Raw genomic sequence first — 12,675 nt, forward strand, 5'->3', positions numbered from 1 at the left:
GGCACTAATCAGGGGAACCTAGATAAGCTCCAGATCATACAAAATAACGCCATCAGGGCAGCCCTCAACATTCCCAGATCTGCACACATTTCGGATACCAGGAAGAACCTTCATTGGTTGTCAGTCACCCAAAGGATCTCACTAAAATCGCTTGCCCTAAACTACAAATGCATGAATAACCTGGCTCCCACTTATCTCTCCACACGTTTCACGCTTTACACCCCAGCTCGCTCACTTAGATCTACCCTGAACCAGAGCCTACTGATACCTAGATACAAGCTCCAAACAGCTGGTGGATCTAGCTTCCCAGTCCTGGCAGCCAAATTGTGGAACGCTGTCCCCTTGACTATCAGAAACCTCCCCTCCTTCAACCTATTCAAACACAGAGCCAAATGTTGGCTAGTCACTACCAATGCCCAAGCTACATTCTAAAACGTGATGCAATAACCTATGTATGGATGTACTATTCGCAAACCATGTATCGCTGCACTACTTACCTATGCTATATTATTGACTGTTATATAATCACTGTATGCAATTTATGTAACCATTGCTTTCAAGATATGCGCCCGGTAGCCTCTGGGCCTGGTTTGCGCTATACAAATAAAATAAATACAAATACAACCACGGCTGGACCCAGCTAGTTCTTGATCTGCCGCCTCATTAATAGCACATCAACGCACCCAAGATCACCACTTCGATGACCATCACTCGCCAACTCGAACCGCTGGAGCGTCACTCATTGATCCCTCCAAGTTGCTAAAGCCTAACTTGGCTTGGCCAACTGTGAAGCGTTCCTGGGACCACCCTGACCTGCATCCTTGAGAGTCACCTTACTACCATGCAGAACACACACATTTGCCCCTACTTAATGCCTGCTTGCTGCTGGGATCTCGACGATCCTACATGGCCAAACTGAGCCTGATCAGTTTGCATCAACATTCGACACTGAGTCTGACTGTGTCAGCCCACCAAGAACCGAATCCAGGTACTGTTGAGTCTGAACTGCCCCTTCAGTCCTCTTGGTCCCTAGGGACCGGTTAGGTCATGATAACACCTGTTTTCAAGCATGTATCCGCACAGTGCTACTTCCTTCAGTCTGTCTCATCTTCTCTGTTCTTCCTTTGGGGTGTTTTTTTGTACAGTGTTTTCCTTCTTTCTGTGGGCAAATGGTGTGTTTGATTAACGGATATATTTATATAGAACCTTGATTGGGCATTCCCTTTATTTTGGACTGTGCTACTGTGTTGTTTGAACCACTACTGATTCACATTCACACCCTGCTTTATTACATAGCCTTTATTCCGCCCACTGTATCACAAAAGGCGAAGGATTTATATTTCTTAACAGTGGTTGTTTTACCTTTATGATTGCATTGTGTTTTCATTTGTAGAAGTGAGTGGGCCAATTTACCCCTACTCATCATTACACTCCTGCAGACAGAATCCAATTCGTCACAACCACATCAAATTGTCCAGGAGGAGTCCTGCCTCCAGAGTGAAAGTCTACTCTGAACAAGGTGGGATTCAGTATACCATAGCAATGAGATAAGAGGTCCCACATGCATTGAGAAGATGAACTGCTCAGAGATTTCTTCCCCACTCTATTAGGGTTGCAGTAATGTCATAACTATGACAAAACCATTGGAGGCAGATTTTAACTTGGGAAATGTTCTTATTATGCTGTGTTATCTTCCTCCTTCTATTTTTCCTGTGCTAGAGGATATCATCTATTGGCCCTCTGTGGTTGGGCGGCTTCTGTCCGGAGTACACTTGTCATCGTGAGCTGATGAGAAGCCACTATATGTGTCAAGACTTGTATCTGCTGATTGAACTTGTCCTTCTGTCAGTCTAGATGTTGGCCACCAACACATGATGAGTATGACATCTCGGTGAACAGTCCTATTACTGCCTGTGTCCACTGCGCCTATTCAGGGTGACTTTGCAACGTGCTATACATTTCCCTCTGTTGCCTTGGAAACATAACAACTCAGTTTGGTTTTGCTTCACCAGAAGGTTCTGGGAGTTTGTTTGACCTGATGTTGTTTGTTCCGCTGCTACTACAACATGCCTGACCCTTTGCATTGTTATAGGGTGGGGGCTGTGCGTGACACACGGTGGAGAGACAACTATGTAGGGTGTACTATGTTTCCATCACTCATACATTCTTCCACATGGTCCTGCTCCTAGTCTAGGTATGGCCCTTTGTCCAGTGGACAGCTCTCCTCCTTTATCAGCACTGGAACTTGCAATGACTCATCAGGTGCGAGTAGGTGACCTAAAGGTATATTGTCTATGCAGCACAATATTGTCCGCCTCTTGGATCTGTTGAACGCATTGTTGGTATCTTTGGTAGCCCCATGGGTGGCTTTTGTGGAGTCCCAGAATTCATCTCACAAATCATGGTTTTACTGGATCACATCATGAAAGGTTTATGCTTGCTTCTTGAGGTTTGAGACCCTCGGTGGGGACTGCGGCTGCATGTGAAAGGAGACAAAGGGAATGCCAGGAACATTTTGCGGCTGTTATGACAGTCTCCAATGTGTCCACATTGTTGGTCAGTGCCTGACCACTGTCAACATGTGCACGTTTCAGGGTGGCATGATGGAGTTGCCTATTGAGTAATCCATACTCCCTTGCCCTCAGTGAACTCTAAATATAGCGTTACATTCTCCTAATGCTGATCTTACACGTGCATGCTAGGCTTCTTGCTCAGCAGGAATACCCTTCCTTCTGGTTTATTTACATTGCATATTGCAGTGAACCCAAACATGCTGTCACACAATTACCACAATATTTGATGCCCTGTAATAATCAGATGCTCCATTAGTGCTAAAGAAATGCTTACCTATTCTGCAGCCATTTGTATATCTACTCAAATGTGAATGTTCATTATATCGACAAGGAGCTATTCTGATACACGTTAGTTAAGAACGTCTTCATTTATTTCACCTGTCATTTCTACTGTTGGATATTCACAAAAGGAAAGGTTTGGCATGACAATTGTATGTCTTGAGTACATTTGTTGTTTTTTGTGGTGTGCAGTCAATTACATTAATTTTAAAAGACAGCACTGAAATCCATTAAAGCAAATCAGTCAAACTACCTGCAAGAAAGCAGCTCAGAAAACTACATGCCTGACTAAATAATCTCTTATCCCATGAGAAAAAATAACGCCTGATGAAACATCGCATCCCACTCTAAATACAACAAACGCAATAAAATGCAAAGATCTGCTGACCCCTTTCAATTCTATAATAAAAGGGTCAAGAAAGAAATAGCGCTAACATAAATGAATAGCATTCTTTTTTGATGAAACATGAATCACAGTGCAACAATGAGTGTCAAGTGTGGGTCTTGCAGCATATGCATGTATTCTGTTTCAGCTTGGCTGCCTGGTTGCCATGGAGACAGCACGCGCATTTGAAATCCAACAAACTGATGGGTGGATGGGTGTCAATAGTTCAACAGACGTATAGAACGCTTCCCCTCCAGCTCAAGAAAAGGAAATCCAGCTGTAATTAGTGCTCTTTCTGACATGCTTCATTATCAATCCATTGGGATAATGATATATTAATCGGGGCCATTTTTAATACAGCTGAAGATCAAGCATGGTTAACCTCAGATTAGCAGAAGTGGTGTTGAGGCCTGTGTGTCGTCAGTGGTCTAGTTCATGGTTACTCGTCGACAGTCCAAGCCAGGTTTTCTGAATAACCACTTAATATGTAAATAACCTGCACGTTTATTGGATAAATATTCTGATGGGAAATGATAAATCCCATACAGGCAGTGGCACAACGGACTGTTAACGAGTCCCTATTCAAAATTATTTAGGTACCCAGAAATGAAAGATACTTTGGAAATTGATCAATTCCATGCAACTTAACTTTCCAGTACAAGTGTGCGTCTGGAGTCAAGCAAAATGGACATTGATGTGTGGAATCAGAAAATACAATATTAAGGCTTTTACACCATACAAAGAGAAACACACGACACGGGCTTGTAAAGATTCCCAGAATCTTTATTGCTAAAACTGAACAGTTTACAAACAAAGTACACAAATAGCTATTTGGCCGTCAATACATCACAGAGACCACCAGCAGGGTTCAATGTGAGCAGTGAACAGGATTTGCTAGCTGGACATCAGCGTATTTATACAGTTTGTTATAACGACGTCCAGCCTCCTACAAGTTAATCATGTACTGGGCTAGGGTCGTGCCAGGTTCGTTCCTAATTTACATATCTCGTGCATGCGGTTTACTTTTCAACACATTTGCTAACAAACACTATTATTCTCTAGGTTTAACTTTACACTCTTTACACATTACTTTAATACAGATCATACAGCTGTTTCACATATCGTGTTTTAGATAGCATTATTGTTCTTGTATACTTGTAGGTTCACATCGCTGATTCAAGTAATCCCCTGTTCCCGAGGTCAACAAAGGACAAGGTCTACATGACCCTAACATGTAGCCTGAAGGCAGGTTGGACATTAACTCTTCTACAGAGGTTGGAGAGGTTAAAGCAAGAACAAAAGAATACAAGACGGCCATTTTAGGCCACAGGGTGACTTTGTACAATACACTAAAATGGCGGCTTTAACCTAAAATGGATGCTTGATTCACTTAAGGTCACGACCTTGCAATACGGATTTCTTCGCAAAGCGACTGGGCATAGGCCAACATATACAATGAGGATGAAACAATATTATATCAGTTCTAACAGATGTTATTTTATGATATGATAAGTGATTGATAACGTGTTTAATACCCATAGGTTTCTAAGCGCTAACACCAGGATCGACCTGTGTTGCTCCTTGTCGTCTTGCTTCGAAGGCTAGTACGTTGCCGCTGAGCTATCCTCCCGGGACAATTGTAGTGCTTATAGAACAAACGCATACTCTAGAGCAGCAGGGATGCTTTGCAATGGAAGTGGGCCACACATTGGTTTTGGCAAGTTATACAGTACCACAGTACTGTCGGTGGAGGAAAGGCAGGATTTTTCTTTGTCCAGAAAGAGCAACTGTTGCATTGTTCTGTGGAAATATAGATTGGTGGAGGCATTTGGGCCATGATTGAGTTCTAGATGATCAGGGCTTGGCAGGAGAAGGACTGCTTAATTAGAATAGTTGGACTACTTAGAATTGTTTACAGATGCACAACACCAGCATTTGCAAAGAATGCATTCCAGATCGGCAGCAGGACAGCCTGTAAGCATGACTTGCATCAGTCAAATCGATCACAAGCAATGTGTGACCTCTTGCTGAATCAATTTTCTGCTGTGAAAGAGGATTTCACCCTTGCACAATCATCAGAATTTGTTTTATTTTGGGCTTACACAAATAATTTGTTTATAACAAAGACGGCATACACAATGTTGTCTCGGGAGGATGGCTCAGGGGCAATGTGCCTGCCTTGGAAGCAAGACAACACGGAGCACCACTGCTTCGATTCCTGGGTCCGTGCTTAGAGACCTCTGGGTATTAAGCACATTATAAATAACCTATCCTATCATAATAAGAAAAGGTTCTAATTCCATCCACATAGTTTTGCCCCTCAAGAAAGTAAATAGACTATAGCTACTCAAAAATTGGGTATTGACAAATGTATTTATCTAATTGAAGACTTTATGCAATATCATTGTTGAGGCACACATTGTATCTTTCTCCCACCTGCAATGTGGACTTTAAGGTGTTTTGTGAAATGGAGGGCCAATGAGTTTGGTGCTTTACCTACCAGCTATATGTCAGGGCAATGGAAGATGTACTTGGTTAACCTGAGACTTTTTCCTGGAGATAAAGAAGGACTGTGTTCTCCAATCATTTGTACATGAGGCTAAAGGAAACAGTGCGACAATAGGAAGTAATGGAACGGTGACCCAAAGCATCAGTCGGAAGCGAGGAATGCGGGAGCATGGAGACAAAGAGGTGAGGCTGGGAAAGGTAGTTGGCCATGTGGGCCCTCTCCAAAATGAAAAGCTCGTTCTGTGGTCTCCTACACATCCATACATGATTTCGATATAGGGTCGGATTGGGGCCTAACATTGCCTGGGGCACCAATGAAAAATTGTCCCTCATCCGAAAATGCCAATGTGCTCCTTTTGAGACAGTCTGCTTGACTACTACCCAGGAGGAAATGTTCGATATGATCTATTGCAAACTGTGCATTTTAAAGGACATGTGTTCAGTGGCACGTGTAATAGCTACTAGCTGCACAGTAAAGTGACTCATGAATCTGGCGCATTTTGGTCCAAAAACTGGATCACTTTGACCATAACAAATGACCCAGACTATCATGTTGGACCTGCGCTTGGTAATTGCCCTATTGTCCTACAGGCCAGTGCAATCGTGGCTAGATACAGAAATTAACAGGTTTGTTAACATGTTTGTATTACCAAAGAGCACAACAGTTTGAGGTGACATCTCCAAAGAGCCCAAAAAGTAAAATTAAGGGCTGTGCTCTAACTACAAATAGTACAATTAAACAGTTACTAAGAGTAAACAATAGAAGCAGTGGAGCACAGTTCCCATTAGTTCCCACTCACTTCATTCTTTGTGTGAGGCCAGTGATTTTGAAGCAGACCTGATATGTTTGGGGCGTCAGTAAATCATTCTTAGGTGGCTGGTGATGAACAGACTCACAGTGGCCTGAAACATTTAGATATATTTCATATTCGATGTTTTAATATTTTACGTTTAATAGGTTTTAGTATATTTGAAGGTTTTAAAAGGAATGAGAAACGACAGATTACATCTTTTATATATTTAACAAATAGTTTTAATTGTGTGATTCAACTATTGAATTGATGTGATTATAAATGACTGTAAATGCTGTAAGATAATGTATGTATAAGTGAATATTTTGTAAAGTGTTTTATGAAACTAAACAAATTAATAAATAAAAATAATAAGATATATTTGTGTTTTGCTACTTATGAGTGCAATTATAGACTATAGGCGTGGAATAGATTCATCAGGGGCTTCATGTAAACGTTAAACATAAGTGTGGTGATCCACGCGGGACTCCCCATGCTGCGGTGGTGATCACTGGTGATCCAGGGGAGCCACAGTAGCTCGTTTGTGAGGACAGGTTTCTGAGTCTAAAACTGTGTTTACATTTAGATAGGAAGCATGTGAACCATTTGAGTGCTGTGACTGTCTTTTAAAGGCACTTTGATTTAAATATGTGTGTTATGAGTACACACGTCTATATTGGAAAAGTAAAAGTTGTTAGTAAAGGTTCAGCCTATGATCACAAATATCAGTGAATTTAGGAGGTGGAAGAGAAACAGGACATGTAATAATTTCCCTATGTGCAAGTGTGGACCTCATTTGAAATACCGGAAGCCCTGCTATGTGAATTTCCACACTCAAGGCTAAGCCGGATGTGCATAGGGAATATTCCCTCTATAATGAATATTCCCTATGGTGGGAGTCTGCAACCTGTGGCTCTCCATATGCTTTAAACTATGACTCTCTTGATCCCTCATCATGGACTTTGTGGGCTAAGGCTAGTGGAATTTGCAATTGTTTTGCAAACCCCTGCACTAAGGTATAAAGGCCAATTGCGAGTGCACATTAACAAGAGTATTTATTTCAGATATGCCTGACCAAATGAATCATTCAAAGTCAGGAATCACCTTAGTGGGGACTGGTTGTGCCCTATTTAATCTTTGCTTCAATGGGAATAATGGACACAAGTAACTGAGAGAAGAAACAACTTACAAAAAACGACATGATGATCCAAAGTCCAGAAGCAGAAAAACAATCTCAACCTAATATAACCAAGTCCTATTATTCATTTGGAGTATAGCCCAACAGGATACCAAGATTCAGGCAAGCAGACTTACTGCTTCAGGAAAGATTGTTCCCTAAGACCTACACTTGTCCTTTTTTCAATTACAGTCCTTCCATAGAAGTAAACCAATAGCATAAAAGTGCAATTAAACATAATAATACACACATTCCACATGCCATCAGTGTAGAAACGGTGTTTCTGCATATGTGATTTCTGTGTAGTGAACTGTTATCACAGAATATACATTGACTAGCATAACCTAATACATATGTGAGAGGTTTAAATAAAATTATTATTATCTTCTCATTGAAGCAAAAGATAAAAATATAAACATTCTCTGAGGATGTCTGTGTATTGGATACAGGGCATGTAAACATACATCTTTACCTTGCAACTATACTTCCACTCTCAACCCCTCCTCTTGCAAAATTATGGCTCATATCAGGGCACTTTCTCAGAAACAAAAAGCAGAACATACCACATAATCCAAAGGAGTGGCAGATGTTTCAGCCATTGTATGCTCACGTGAAAATCCAGAGACTTTCAGATTGATTATATTTTGAACATGGTCAAAAATACTTTCATAGTAGGGTGAGTGTGCTGAAAAATTAAATGAGCAACAAAGCCAGTGCACATTAAGTACTTATTGGTTCAAGTGATCGTTCTTATGTTTCCCAAAATGCTATTCAATTGTATGCAAAGCAATCAGGCATCCTCAGCAAATATGAACTGTCATTCAAGTGTTGTCTGCGCTCACAAGCCTCATCCTTGTATAAACATAGGGACAATGAAGAACAAACCTCGAGCATATGCTTTAGCTGAACTACATTATGAAGATACTTGAAACAAGGCTTACCGCAGGATCCGAGAACATACATCGCTATTGTGTCTTCATGGAAATACAAACTTATGTAATCCTTCGCATGATATTGTAAAATATGTATGTGAACTAGGCACGAACTGTAGACCACGAATTATTAACATGAAGAGAGGCTGGACAATATTGTGTGAAATGTATAAATACGCTGGTGTTTAGATGTTCAGCACTCTCTCACCTCTCCTTGTCGGCTGGTACACACTGCGAGGTGTTGGGAGCCCGATAGCTATTTGTTTTGCTTTGTAAAATGTACAGTAATAAAAGATCTGTGAATCTTTTTAGCCCGTGATTGGTGTATTTCCTTTGTGGTACTCAGCCTCGATATTTCTTTGTTCTTTCAGATAGCGCCTGAATAGGGAAATTCAAGATTGATGCCACCTTGTTGAAGAGTAGATGCAGCTTTCGGACCAGGATCAGACGGTGAGAAAAGGGGGCCCCTTTTGGATGAGACGCAACACCTCAACACTACTGCACGATCCGATCCCTGGACAGTGAGCACGCGGTCTGAGACAGCATCTTGACGAGGGTCCATATATCGAGGCGGGCAATTTTGCCAAAATCACCAACCACAAGGGTCCTTTGTCCTTCGTAATCCGATTGGACCTCCCTTTGTCCTTTGAATCAGGTGAGTCGTGCCCCGATTCCTAGGTATCCTGATATTTGGTTGTAGATTTGTACTCGGGAGCACAAACGACGGCAGGTAACACCAGTAATCTGACACGCCTGGTAAATTGTCTGCCTGTTTCAGGGCTTTATTCTGCAGAGACAGACAATCTTTGGAATTTGGCCAACCGGCATCACAGGAGGGGTCGCCGGCATGTACTATGTACTGTAAGTACTGCATTGGTAGTATAGTATTAAACGATATTTGGCACAGACAAACTGGACATGCTTCCATACTTCAGAGGCCAGTCAATGGTAGTTTTGAGATTGCCCTAATAGAGTATTTAGAATCCATATTGTTAAAGAAAAAAGCTAGACCTGCAGCATTTGATGTAATACAAAATTGGAAAAAGGAAGCTATGCCGCAACTTAAGAGTAAAGAGAAGCATGCACGTCGTCATATGTAAAATTCAGAAAAGGCATTATTGTATAATCAACAAAAACAGTCCGAGTCTGTTAGAAACATGGATAGAGCTTTTCAACTTGATATACAGAAAATCCGTCTAAAGATTTTCATGACTCAGATGAGCTAATTGATGAACTCTTAAATGAACGTAGGCCTGGTGCTACTACACCACCTCCTTATATACCTATTCCAGCTGTTTTACCTCTTCCTGCCGTCGCTCCTCCTCCCATAGCAATTCCTGTTCTTCCTGTTGCTCCTCTGCCACCAGTTATTGCTCCGTTTCCTGTTGTTCCTCTGCCTCTACCTCCACCTTTACTGACTGTTACTGTTCCAGTAAATCCGTCTTCGTTGCCAGCAGTTGTGTCTCCACTACCTGTTGGACAGAATGTGTCTGCTCTCTCTTTCCCAAGCCGTTCTGCTCCACTTGTAGCTGATGAAGGGGCGAGTGCTGAATCAAAAGTTAAAACTCGGAACACAGTTTCCAAAGAAAAGAGGAAAAATTTGAATGCATGGGCTAAGCAATGTATAGGGAAAGGTGAAAAATCTACTGTCTTAGCTACACTCCTTAATCTAGAAAGTATTCCCGATCAGAATGTCTTTATTGAGGGGATGGGGATACATTTGGCTGTAATGTGGGATAGATTGACGGACACAGATGTCACAAGGGTTGAGGAATTTGAATGTTTTAGCTTATTCAAGGGATACTGCAGAGAAGGCATATGAGCATGTCGAGAGGGTTTTTGAGTTTAGAAGGGAGTTAGAATGGTTACGGAATGATGAAGTAGATGGTGATAGTTTGGACGCTTTTTATGTGCAGAAACAGTTCCTTCCTCCTTGTAAGTCAACGAATGAAGGAACACGAATTTGCACAATGGATGCATTTAGATGGATTTCAGACATGTCGATATCTCCCGTAGAAGTATATGATACGTATAGTCAGTATACTCCAGAAATGCAGAGGAAAGTATTACAGATAATGATAGAATACCTGCAGGATGAATGTATAAAGAAAAAGGTTTGTTGTCCCACAGAATTATTGAGTATTTATAAGAGAGCTTTTGCATCTGATACTGCTTCCACCACTTTAGCGCTCGATTTGGCTCTGTTGCTTAGTAAACGTTCGGAGTTGCCTACTTCTCAGCTGCCTATGAGAGAGGTTCCTCTGACATTCGTTACTAAAGTTGAGATTCTGGCTAATGTTGCAATGGGTGCAGCAAAATAAAATTAGAAGAGACCGGAGGTACTTATTTACTGACCACTTATAAACAGCCCTCCATCAGACTTTTGATTAAACAATACACTATGTTTATAGGGTCACTTGCTTCCCCACTATCCATTTTTGATTTTATACCTCTTGCATATGATTTATCGTCATTACATTGTCATATACCACACCAGTTTGTATCAAAAATATTCATTTATTGTTTTTTAAACACATTGTTAATAAACCACTTTTTTACAATTTTCTTTTCTACAATTGTAGGACTTCTCTATACAATTGTTAAACACACACATACATATCTCAATGATTTACAATTTCACTATGCACATCTAATAACCTGTAGTAATTCATTCTTTAACAATTTTTTAGAGAAAAATTTTTCATAGGGATCTGTTGTTTGCTCCCCTCTCTCATAGAGAAGTGCATCCCAGTCCAAAAAACATTTCACTCTGTATTCATATCACCCATGCTTACTTTCATACTGCACTCAAATCATACCCGACATGTTTCATTCCTTACACACTTTCATACAACTCACTAGGAAATTCTTCAGGGGTAAAAACTTTTTTTTATACCACATTTCATTTCGATGTACAATTATGTATGTCTTCTTTTAGAATTTTTTCTAAGGATCCACTATCAATAAGGTCCATTCCATGAGGTCCAACCATCAAACGGATAACTATGGGAAGCAAGATTGGGATATTCAAATTTTAGTGTTCGAGTCGCATCCCGGTTTACATTTCTATTATGCATCACCTACTGCCTTTACTAGCAGCACTCAGGAGTAAATTATTTAACTAGCTCCTTCTACACATCCATTAAAATACTTTGTCCCTCCATCTGACAAACACAGGCTACCAAAGCTGGGTAGGTTTTCCGATATTTAATTAAATTATTCTCAGTTTGGTCTCACCCGATAATTGGCTGATGTCAATTATTAATTATCTAGGGTAAATTCTCATCCGATTACCTCAATCTTATTCACTTCTTCTTTTATTGTCTTCTTGGTCTGTCACCTTTAGACCAGTTGATCTGTTATGGCGACCTGGGTATCTGGCTACCGGATACTGTCTTGAAACAATCTCCGTGCTCTTCCCCTATTTAAAGTGAAAAGTACTGATTTAACTATACCATTTTTCTATTGTTTGGCCATTTATCTTTCATTTGCTGTTCACCTCTTGCATCATGTCACCTTAAATTTTCTCATACTGACCTGATCTTATTGTAGATCCGGTTCCTAATCGTAGAGTGGGCTAGCAGCTTCTGCGGTCTTACTGTCTACTGTTAGGCTTGAGCAAAGTCGTCCAATCCTTCCTTTATGCAATGTACTCTGTATCTATTTTTCTACAATAGACAAACAAAAAGTGCACTGCATTTTACTCTTTATGGATTATCTATTTTTTGAAAGCCTCTCTCATCTCTCGCTAGCTGCGCCGGTTTGATGTTCATACCTGTGTCTTTTCTTTTTTATTTTCCGCTCTTTCCAGGTTCCACGGTTTCAGCTTTAGCCCCGTCTGTCTCGGGCTGTATCACGTTGTCTCACACAGCTGGCGTCTCTCTCCACCTCTGGCCATTTGTGGTTGCCTGCGTTCCCTTATGTTGTACGTCTTTTTATACTATTACTCTGACCATGTGACAAATTCATCACGTGATCCAGGGACGCTACGTTCCCTATTCGCCTCCTTTTTAACTCGTTTGTTTATATT

Source organism: Ambystoma mexicanum, chromosome 12, assembly GCF_040938575.1.
Source record: "Ambystoma mexicanum isolate Mex_15411 chromosome 12, UKY_AmexF1_1, whole genome shotgun sequence".
NCBI lineage: Eukaryota > Metazoa > Chordata > Amphibia > Caudata > Ambystomatidae > Ambystoma > Ambystoma mexicanum.